This window comes from Manis pentadactyla, chromosome 13 (assembly GCF_030020395.1).
Source record: "Manis pentadactyla isolate mManPen7 chromosome 13, mManPen7.hap1, whole genome shotgun sequence".
In the NCBI taxonomy this organism is placed as follows: domain Eukaryota; kingdom Metazoa; phylum Chordata; class Mammalia; order Pholidota; family Manidae; genus Manis; species Manis pentadactyla.
In genome coordinates this window covers 59,179,593-59,191,587 of record NC_080031.1, presented here as the reverse complement: position 1 = coordinate 59,191,587, position 11,995 = coordinate 59,179,593, and positions in this window count along the sequence as shown.

Genomic DNA, 11,995 nt, shown 5'->3' with positions numbered 1-11,995 from the left:
ATTATAAAGCAGATCAGTGGTGCCCAGGGGGAAGCATAGGAGGGAAGGAATAGGGGGCATAAGGAATTTGGGGGGATGAGGACAATGTTCATTATCCTGATTGTAGTGATGGCTTCATGGACATAAAGATCTTTAAAAATTCATCAAACTCTACACTTTAAACATGTGCTGTCAATGGTTCATAAAATAGGATGAGATAATAAACAATACTTAAAAATTTTAAAACAACAAACGTTGGATATTTTGGGTGGGTATCTTCCATCTAGTTAGAAATTCCTTTCTGCTTTTACATCCTAGTAAGAATTTTTCTTTTAAGTGGAGTACTTACCAAATACTTTTGTGGCATCTATTAAGATTATCATATGGCTTTTCTCCTTTAATGTGTTTATACAGCATATTACATGTATAGGTTTTCTGATATTAATTCACCTTTCTATTCCTGGAATAAATTCAACTTGATCATAACACACAATCATTTTAATATACTGTTGATTTCGATTTACTAATAATTTGTGGGGATTTCTGCATTTATCTTTTTCTTAGTAATGTAATTGCTTCTGTCTTCCTGGTGAGAATGGCCAATGATTTTCTTTTTCACACAGTCCTGGCCTGGCTTTGCTCTCAAGGTTATACTGGCTTTGAGCTGAGAAAGAGTCTCTTTCTGTTCTCTGGAAGAGTTTGTTCTTTTACGGTTAGAATGATCCATTCTTTGACAGTTGAGTGTATCTTGCCTATGAAACCATCTGGGCTTGGTATTTTCTTTGTGGAGAGATTTCTAATTACTAACTAAATTTCTTTAGTGATTACGAAGAAAACTCAGGCTTTCTTTTTCCCCTTCTTTTGAAAAAAAAACTTATTACAAAATTTTCAACCACATGCAAATTTAGAAAGAAGAGAACCAACCCTCACCCAGCTTCTATAATCAACAACTTATGACCCATCCTTTTTCATCTATACCTCCACACACTTGCCCTCCCTAGGCACATCCTAGACAATTGGGAAACAAATTCCAAACATCTTATCTTTTTTTCTGTAAATATTCCAGTAAGGGTCTCTAAAAGATGAGGATTTTAAAAACACAAAATATAACCTTTGCATATTATACCTACACTAATTTAACAATTCCATAAAAGTGTCAAATATTCAGTCTATTTTCATCTTTCCCTGATTATCTTATGTTGCCTTTGTTGGTGTTTTTGTTGGTTTTGTTCTATTTGTTTTTAGTTTATTTGAAAATCAGGGGCCATTATTGGCTGGTGTGTCTCTTGCTGCTTCATAGGCCTGCTCAGGGCTAGAGGGTCCAGGCCCTCCTATCTGCCTTTCACTTCTCAGGCCACTCCCAGACCCTACTCAGGGGTCTCCTGCACCCTAAGCCAACCATTGTAGAGTATGGGTCTGCTGGTGCAGCCCCAGGACTCAGATCTCAGGTCTCTTTGGGGCACACAGAGGCCCCAAGACCACACCTCCCTTACTTCAGTTCAGCCCTGGACACAGACCAGTTGAAAATGGATAATTTGATGGTACTGCAGTTGTGTTAAGTTTTTGTAGGTGCAGCATATTGGGAGGGACCCAAAAGCAGCAGAGAGGCCATAGGTTGCAGCACCCAAGGACGCAGGGCCAAGCCTCCTGCTCCAGGGCTCCAGGGGCAGCCCATGCCAATTCCAGCCATAGGCTACTCCTGCTCCCAGGCACCACAGAGACCCCCTCCTTCCCTGTCAGCACTTTCTTGGTGACCAAGCAGGCTCTGTGGCCTTTGCTCCCTGCACAGGCCTGTCTGGCTCCCACAGGCTTCCATGGTAATCTCCTCCCACATGTGTGCAGATGCACATGGGACACCATGGCACAGGCTTCTGAGCAATCTAGCTTCCATTCCAGATGCATCTGAGAACTGACTCGTGCAAGGCCTCCCAGACTGGCCAGGTGAGGGGGCCGTCCTGGTAGGAGCGGTGCCAGGAGCATGAGAGAGGAGACACACATGTCAGAGCTGACAGGTGAGGCAGGAACAAGGGTAAAGTGACTGTGGGAAGCTCTTGGGAGCTGAGCTAGATGGGAAAATGGGTCAGGGCTGTGAGCACTTTGCTGCTGGTCAGACACAGGGCAAGCAAGTGGTTTTCTGGCAAACGGCCAGGCCAGCCAAGATCAGACAGCTGGACTCCCCTGGGCACAGCCCACCCCAGCCAGTGCAGGGCCAGTGCATTGGTGCTCCTGGGCGCATGACTACCTTCTCCACCTGCTGGCGCTGTACGGACTCTTCGGCCCTCTACCCTACACATGTTCCTACAAGCACTTCTGTTATGGGATCTGCTGGTTTTCTTTCTGGAGAGGTACTGATTTTTTCAGATATAGTCTGATTTTTCCTTTTTTTTTTTTTTTCAACACATGTGTCTTTGAAGAGTGTTTTAAATGCAGATCAGAGTGGTAAACATCTTATTTCACTAAAATAACATGGATCTTACCCACCTGTTCAACTAGCAACTTAGAAACACCTTTCATACATGTGTATTCAGACATTCTGTCCATTGAAGTTCACAGTGCTGACAATCATTGTTTGAAATAACACAGGATCTGAATCTCACATGCAACTAACATTCTTAGAAACAGCCTTTTTTATACATGCCTTTTTTCTTGAAATATAGTTGATATATGACATCCTATTCATTTCAGATGTATATTGTGACTTGATAATTATATATGTTACAAAATGCTCACAATCAGTGTAGTCACCACTGTCAGCATATGAAGAAATTACAAAATGGTTGACTATGTTCCCTATGTGAACTTTCATCTCCATGACTAATTTATTTTCTAATTGGATGTTGGTACATCTTTATCCCCTTCACCTATTTCACCCACCCCACCCCAACCCTAGTTTTCCTTTTAATAGCTGTGCTGATTCTTATGCTCCTCTGGCTAATATTTCATTCTGGACCCCAATCTCACCATAAGATCCCCTAACAATTTTTTTCTTTTTTCTAGTGTGGTAAAATGTCATAAAATTGGTGATCTTAACCATTCTTTAGATGTGCAGCTCAGTGGTATTAAATACATTCACTTTGTTGTGCAAACACCCCCACCATCCTTCTCCAAAATCCTTTTCATCCTGCAAAACAGAAACCACTGACCGTGTTTACCAGCCTGTGACAGTCCCAGCTGCTATCTGTTACCTGGCCAGTGGGACTGGCTGACAGACAGGGTGCTGTGGCTGCAGGTAGAGGTCCTGGTCTTGTCACTGCTGCCTGCTGAGCCTGCTTTGGGTCTGGGATTTGCCCCATTATGGACTGTGTCCCCCCAAATTTGTATGTCAAAACCCTACCTCCCAGTGTGATGGTATCAGGAGGAGGATGCTGGCAGGTGATGAGGTCATGACGTGGAGCTCTCACGGAGAGCTTGCCTCCCACCTCTGCTCCGGGCCATGTGAGGACATGAGAAGCTGGCCATCTGCAGGAGAGCAATCACCTGAGCCTGCTGGCACCCACATCGTGGACTTCCAGCCTCCAGCCTCCAACCTCCAGAACCATGAGTTACAAACTTCTGTTGTTTACAAGATACCAAATCTATGACATTTGATGAAAGCAGCCTGAACTAAGACATCCCTAAAGGGTCTGAGTTGGGTCCATCACTGCCACATTTCTCATTGATGCCTACAACCTGGTCTCCTTGTCTTTGCAGCTGGTACAGATCTCACTCCATGCTCTTGGGTATGCAGGAAATATGGTTTTTAAATGTGTTCCTATAATCCAGTTTGTCTACCAAACCTTCCACTCTACTGCAGGTAGAACCTTAACTTCAGTTATGTGGCGCTCCCCCCACCTACCTTTCACTAGGATGTATCTAAATGCTGGCCTAACGCTAAGGCATGTTAGCGGCAGGAGTCTCAGATCGCCACCACAGCTCTCAGCCTTGTTCCGCAGCCCTTTCTACCCTGCCTCCCCTAGCTGCCTATTTATTTTGCCCCTGTGAACACCACTATCTGTTGCCATCATTGCCAAAGGTCTTTGAGAAGCAAGGTGCCCGCAGTCGCCATTCCAATCTTCTGCAAAGTATGGTAAAGATGCCTTCCTGGCTTCTGGTGGGTAAATATCACCATCCAGAATGGTTAAATGCCATTGTAGAGTCCCGTCATCCCCAAGGACACTAGGGAGCCCGGTTCCATGGCAACATCTCCTGCTGCCAGCCCTTGGCCTGAGGGTCCCAGCCAACAGCACCTTCCCAATGCCGCAATGCCCCCCTCACTGTCACATTCTCCTGCCTTCAGGAAGGGAGCAGCTCCCAGAGATCAAAGGCAAACGGCCAATCTTCTGGTTTCCTGTAATAAGCCCTTAGTATTCCCACTCCCCTCAGCTTTCAGACCCCTTTAAAACTCAGCCGAGCCAGTCTGGCATCTCCACCTCATGGACTGTTGGCCGCCATGGTGTCCCAGCTTCCACAGTCATGTGCTAGCATGTAAGGACAAGCTCCAGGAGTTCTTGGCAGGACTTTGAGTCTTCAGTTCTGGGAAATGCTCCCCTATTAATCAACTCTCTGCCCAGTCTTATATATCCCACCCCATCTGGCACCTTGAAGACCCACTCTTAGGTGTGAGTCCCCAGCTGCTGTTAGACATGTCCTATAACTTTCTGGGTGACAGAGTTACTTCCCCTACAGTAGGGACTGTGCTTCACTGCTTGGACCATGGTGACAGCCAATCCTGGTTATTGGTCTGGAGGTGATGAGAGGAGGTGATCTTGAGAAGGATTAGCATCATTTTATAAGACAGTCACCTGAGGTGAGATCTTTGCATTGTCTCCAGGCAAAACATGGCTCTTCTGAAGGGGAAGAGGCAGCTGCCGCTGGTCAGGAGGGTTCCAGGGTCCTGGAGACTCATGGTTCTTAGGAATATCCACCCAGACAGCCCCCATGCCAGGCCTTAGGATCCCACCCCTCCCCTTGAAAAGCCCCGACTTCAGTATAGGCCAACCGTTGAGGATGCACAGGTCTTCTCTAGAAGTATTTGGAGCACTAATGAATGTTCAGCCCTTTTCCACATAGCGATACAGCAGAGAACAGAATAAAAAATCTAATGGAGCTTATAATCTGGTGAGGGAGAGACTGACAATATATAGCAAGTCGAATAGTAACAGATGCTAGAAAACAAAACAGGAGAGGAAGCTAAGTCGTGCTTGTTCAGCTGGGGTGGGGAGAAGGCATGCTCTTTTAAATACCGTCACTGGGGAAAACCTCACTGGAAAGGGGCCATTTAAGCAGACAACTGAAGGAAGTGAGTACAATCAGCAAGACCTGAGGAGCAGCTGTGAGGCAGAAGGGAAGGGAAATCCAGAGGGTGGTGCCCCCGCAGCCAAAGAAAGAGTGTCTCAAGGAGGCGGGGTCGGCTGCATGAAATGCTGCCAATGGCCTGCGGTGAGGATGGAGAGTTGGCCACAGGATTTAGCAAGGCTGGAGGCCAGTGGCATCCTTGGCAAGAACAGGCTGGGGAGAGCAGGGGTCGGGATGAGAAATCCAAAGTTTGGGGATTTTAAGGGCAAAGAGGGAGAGGGCGGAACTGACGACAGAGAATGTAAGCAGCGTTTTGGAGTTCATTTATAAAGGGAAGCAGAGAAACGGGGCCATAGCTGGAAGGTAATGTAGCCACAAGAAAAGATAGTTTTCTAAGCGGGAGACCTACCAGGATCTCTGCTCCCATTTCCCTTCATCTCTCCTCTTGCTGCAGACAAACTACAGCCTTCTCGACCTCCCTCCTCAAGCCCAAAAATACTTTTTGCAAAGCTCTGTTCCCCAGAGGGTTCTGAGCTGTAGGAGGCAAAAGCCATAAAGAGTCCTTTATTCCCACCTTCTGCCCTGTCACATCCCTCCCTGGGGCAACGAGCTTTGCTTCCTCAGTCAAAGGGTATAACATTCCGGAGCTGAAAGAACAAAGTCAGATATCAAAATATCATGCTGCCCCACTTAATCTAGGCCCTTTATCCACTTGGATGCCTCCCCACCCCAAACTTAGGGCTGCCTGCCTGCCTGCCGCTGGTGTGGCTGGGCAAACACTTTTCTCTAGACTGCCTGCTTTCAAGTCCCCTGGCCAAAGCACTAGTCTCTAAACTTTAGGCATTCTTGAGTTGCCTTTATGACTTTTGCTATTTCCCCATACTACATAGAGTTTTTACTTAATGTTTTTATGGAAAGCACTTTCCTCCTTTAAAAATTTTTTTTTATTATGGTAAAATTCACACAACATAAAACTCACTGTTTTAAAGTGCACAGTTCAGTGGCTTTCAGAACATTCACAATGTTGTGCAACTGTTTCCACCATAGCTCCAGACCATTTTTCATCTCCCCAAAAGGAAACCCGCACCAGTTAAACAGTCACTCCTTCCCCGACCCCCGCTCCACCTGTCCCTGGTAACCACCAATCTACTTTCCGTCTCGGGATTTGCCTCTTCTAGATATTTTATATAACTAAATCATGCAATTTGAGGTCCATTGTGTCTGGTTTCTTTCACTTAGAATGGCTTCTCCATTTGTGCCTTCTTATATGTTTAATTTTTTTTTTTCCTGCTGTATTGTTTGGGTTTCTTCTCATTTCCTTTTCTGTGTATTATTTTAGTTATTTTAAAAGGAAATTTTATTTCACCAGTATAATATTTTAAATACTTGTATTTAATCTATTTTAATATAAGTACAGAATTATTAAAATACAGAGGAGCACTGGTCAAGCATCTTCTTTTCTTTATAGTCAGTCACCTTTATTCCAGGGCTAGAACAAGGCCACGCACACTGCAGAGGTGCACAGGATAGGGGCTCTTACAGCTGTACAGGGGGCAGGAGCACTCTGCCCTGCTCTCTCCTAACATACCCTGACTGGAAGGACAGTTCATGCTCATTTCCTCCACTCCCAGTTCTACAGTTGCCTCTCTCTCCTTGAGGGAGAAGTCAGACAGGGCTGGGAAACTGAGGACAGTCCATTAAGGCCAAACTGGAGTACTCAAGGTGTATGTGTTGAAGACAGGTGTCCACAGCAGTGGCCAGGGGGACAGGCAAGCTGGGTGGGGATAGGAAGGTGCTCTCCAACCAGTCTGGCTTCTTGCCTCTTTCCAAAGCTAGGCTGCCTCTCCCACTTAAGTTTTTTCCCCACATCCTAAAGGCTCCTAACTTAAAACTTTCCCTAAAAAGTCTCTTGAGATTGAATGTAAATTTAAAGTTAAAAATGAGTTATATTTTGTTTTGACTGTGTAGCAGTTTGCTCTGTCCCTCCCTTCACTGTGGCATTCCCCTCCACCCCATCTCTGGCCTAGACAATAAGTTAATACTAGACACCACAAAAAACTACAGACACAGCAGTGCAGGTTTAATATGCATATATGTAGAATATATATGTACACACAGTATGGTCAAGGTATGGAGGGCATCTTGGGACAGGCAGGAGGCTGGGCTCACTGGATTCTAGTGATCTGGCTAACAGGTATCCACAAGCCCAAGATGCCAGGACGTTGGGGGAGAGGGGTTCCCATGGCCCCTCCTGGGTGGAACTGGGGATCAGTGCAAAGGAAAACCCTGTATTTAGTGCTTTCCCTTCTTTCTCGCTTGGGGTGTTTTAGGCGAGGGAGACAGGGAAGGTTGCCTGCAATTCCCATGCTGGGACCCTGTACATGGGGCAGGATTGGAGTTAAAATGAAGGATCTAATTCCCCAACTTCCCTAGTTCAGGGTCAGTATGTGCAACAGTCTGAGTAGGGATAGAGGGGCCCTCTCTGCCCTCACCCCCCTCTCAGGCCCAGTGGGCCATTGTCTTGCAATTGGGTTTGAGCTCCAGGCAAGTTTGCTATGGATTCAATGTGTCCAAAAAAATTGACAGCAAAACGTTCTTGGGGTGAAAGGGTTATACCCAACTTTATTTCCAGGTGGCAGGTGAGTCACTAAAATCCCTTTCACTCAGAGCGAGTCTGCATGCAGCAAACCAGTCTCTGCCTCTGGGCCTCTCTGCCCGCACAGTTATTCCACACAGCCGTCCTCTGGGCCTCTCTCCTCGGCGCTGCCACCACTCCAGCCTCTGCTCAGCTCTCCTGCAGCCTTGCAGCCATACCACTGTGATGCACCGAGAGTACTGGGTGAAGCTCTTTATAGTCAACAGCCATGTATTGCCCACAGGTGTGCAGTGAGCTAGTCAACCAGGTTCAGGTGAGAATCCTGGCTACAGGAACTCTCATTTTATCCACAGCCATGCTCCCAGCACAGGCTCCCCAGAACAGAGGTGGGGGTGGGTACCCAATGCTGGGTGCTCGGTGGGCCTCAAACTTTGGGGCCAGGAAAGGATCCAGTGGTCTCTCTCATTACATTCCTGACTCCACCCATGGCAGGCTCATGAGCAGAAAGGGGCCTGCTTGCCCAGGCCCTCCACCCTGAGGGACATCTGGAGGCAACTCCTCAGCCAGGCCAGCACAGGGGTGCACACACTGAGCTTGGCTTTCCTCTGCCCCTTTCAGGTGGGCTTGGGTAGCCTCACCTTCCCTCCCAATGCTTTTCATGAGATCCACCCCCATCTACATGTCTCACCCCCACCTCAGCAACCCAATGTAGGAAAATACAGGTGTTTTCTGATCCCACATTTTAGAGATGTGGGGGAACAGGGACAAAAGGGAAGGAGGAGGAATGTGCCTTGTCTTGCCAATGGGTTTCAGCCCTGGGCAAGTTCACTATGGATTCAGTGTGACCAAAGAAATTTACAGCAAAACATTCTTGGGGTGAAAGGGTTATACTCAACTTTATTTCCAGGTGGCAGGTCAGTCACTAGAATCCTGTTCACTCAGAGCGAGTCTGCAGGCAGCAAGCTGGTCTCTGCCTCTGGGCCCCTCTGTCCGCACAGCCATCCCACACAGCCAGCTTCTGGGCCTCTGCTCTGCTCTCCTGCAGCCTTGCAGCCCTGCCACAGTGACATGCCCAGAGCACTGGGCGGAGCTCTTTATATAGAGTCAATAGCCATGTATTGCCCACAGGTGTGCAGAGAGCTAGTCAACCAGGGCCAGGTGAGAATCCTGGCCACAGGAGCTCTCATTTTATCCATATGCCTATTTCTATTTGCATAGAAATAGCTCCCACCTTCCCATAGAGCGGGGAAACCAAGCCACTCCTCCCCAGCCCCTCATAAGGAGAAACTAGATAGACAGAACAGCCCCAGCATGCACACGGTAAGGGGATTAGGACCAGGTTAGCAAGCGGGTAGATTGGGGTGGGGGAAGGGAATGGTTCAGTGAAGGCCCACCTTCCTCTCCTTCCTACCCCTTGCCTGGGTTTTCTTCCATGGAGGAGCCATTTGATGATCTCTTCCTCAGAGGACTGCCAGAGAATGTTTTTGTACTTCTTGGCACTGGGGATACAAGTTGGCTTGTTGTCCAGCTCATCCTCCTCAGAGATCTTCAGAACACAGGGTTCTGTACTCAACCACCATAGGGAGTGTAAGGCTGGAGGCACTGGAGGGAGGGGTGAGCACCTCGGACACTGATGACGTGCCAAAGTCCCCAGCTGCTGCCGCCTCCCAACCTCTCAGCGGGATTAGTTGGGGAGTGGCGCAGACATGGGGAACCAGCCCTCAAAAGCAGAGGCTCAGACCCCACTGCAGTGTCTCATTTCTAATCTGGCTACTCTATTTGTCCCGGGAAGTTCACAAACGGAAGCTAGTCTTTCTTTGCTCTGAGACTGGGCCTCAGTATCCCTTGGATAATCAATCTCGCTGGCCCCCTGAGGGAACTTTCAATTTTAGCCTTCTCACCGACTTAACTAATTATTGCCACTGGAGCAGAAAGTGGGGTGAAATCCCATATGTGCAGGCCTTTTGGACTTTGCGCACCCACCCAGATCTGTGTCTTAAGTGTTCTCCTTCCCAAGTTTTGTTGGCCCAGGCCTCCGCCAAGGACCGCCGAGCTCTACCCCTCCTATTACTGGGAGGCTCTTCTCTGATGGGCTCGGCGGAAGATCTCGACTACCCCCCTTCCCGCTCCTCCAGGCCCACCGCGGGGGCCGGCTCCCTTTCTCAATGTTCATGTCCTCACCCCTCTTCCTCCTCTCTCTCTCTCTCTCCACCATCTTGTTCCCCTTCTCTTCCGGTCTCTCCACCATCTTGTCCCCCTTCTCTTCCCGCCTCTTCTCTTCCGGTCTCTCCACCATCTTGTCCCCCTTCTCTTCCCACCTCTTCTCTTCCAGTCTCTCCACCATCTTGTTCCCCTTCTCTTCTGGTCACGCCACCATCTTGTTCCACAGGTGCCAACTCCCATTCAGATAAAATGGATAAAACTTCCCCATATCCTGGTCCCCAGCCTTCAAGTTCTGTATCAATTCCCAGGTTGTATCCCCCACTACCAGTGTCGCCTCCTCCATCCCCTCCTTCAAATCTGCTGCCGTCTTACTCGCTGCAGCTGGCACCCAAATGGTCTAGCCCTCCCGTAACCCACTCTAAGTCACAGCAGTCTCAAGCTCATGTGATGGCTCCTCTGAGGGAGGTGGCAGGGGCTGAAGGGGTGGTGCAGGTTCATGTTCTCTTTTCCCTGGCAGACTTGTCCCAAGTAGAACAATGATTGGGGTCCTTCTCCTCCAACCCCATAATGTTCACCAAACAGTTTAAATATCTCACTCAAGCTTACAAGCTCACTTGGCACGATGGACATGTAGTCCTCCAATCCACCCTAACTCCAGAAGAATATGACAGTGTCACGGCAGCGGCACAACACTGCCAATGAAGCCCACACCACAGATGAACGGGAACCTATGGGCAGAGAAGCTGTTCCTCTACAGGAACCCCTGTGAGATTATAATTCTTCCAAGGGTGAGGCATGCTGAGATCACATGGTTCACTACTTGTTGGCAGGTATGAACTCAACTGCCCAAAAGGCCATCAATTATTATAAGCTTAGAGAGATTACCCAGAGGCCTGATGAGAACCCGTCAGAATTCCTCAAGTGCCTCAAGGAAACCCTAGGGGCTTTTACTAAGATTGACCCGGCTTCAGCATTGGGTTCCTCCTGGCCATGCATTTTATAACTCAGTCGGCTCCCAACATCAGGTGCAAGCTTAAAAAGGCTGAGGATGGTCCCCCAGACCCCTCTAGGAGACCTGGTAGATATGCATTTAAAGTTTTTCATGCCCGAGAGGACAAGAGCGAGAGGAGGTCAGCTGCCTGACTGGCAGAACAGACTCGTGCCATAACAGCTGCTCTGTGGCCGGCTCATGGAGATCGTCGGGGTGTCCCTGAAGATCGACTCGAACCTCCAGGCCCTTGCTTTCGGTGTGGCGAAGAAGGGCACTGGGCATGGAAGTGCCCCAACCCACACAGACTGACCAAACCATGCCCCAGCTGTGGTAAGCAAGGTCATTGGAAAGTAGACTGTCCACTAGGGGGTGGTCCTCCTCCAGCGGCAGAGCCCTGCGGGGGGCGAATGCCCTCGGAAGACTACCCTTCAGACCTGCTGGGCATCCTCAAAGATTGAAGACACCTGGACTCGGACACCCCCATCACCCTTGCTGAGCCCAGGGCCAAGCTGTGGGTAGCAGGTAAGCCCATCTCCTTCTTGGTGGACGTGGGGGCTACCTACTCTGTTCTCCCCTCCTTTAAAGGGCTTTTATACCCCACCAAAGTCTCTGTAGTTGGAGTCATGGGAACCCTCTCCAAGCCTCTAGAGACAGGCCTGGGGGCCTGCACTTTTCAAGGTATCCCGTTTACCCATTCCTTTCTGGTCACGCCTTCCTGTCCCACCCCTCTGTTAGGACAGGATCTGCTCTATAAGTTAGGAGCCTCCTCTATTTCCCTCCCACCTTTTGAATGCTTAGGTTCCCTCATTGCTTTAGTCGGCGAAGAAGGATTGGACAGCAGGGACCTGAGTCTCCCAACTCCCTGGACTGCTGTCAATATGGTCGTGTGGGACATCTCCACCCCCGTGGTGGCAACCCACCACACCCCGGTTTTAATACGCCTTAAAGACCCATCCCACTTCCCTTCTTGGCCTCAATTTCCTATTTTGCAG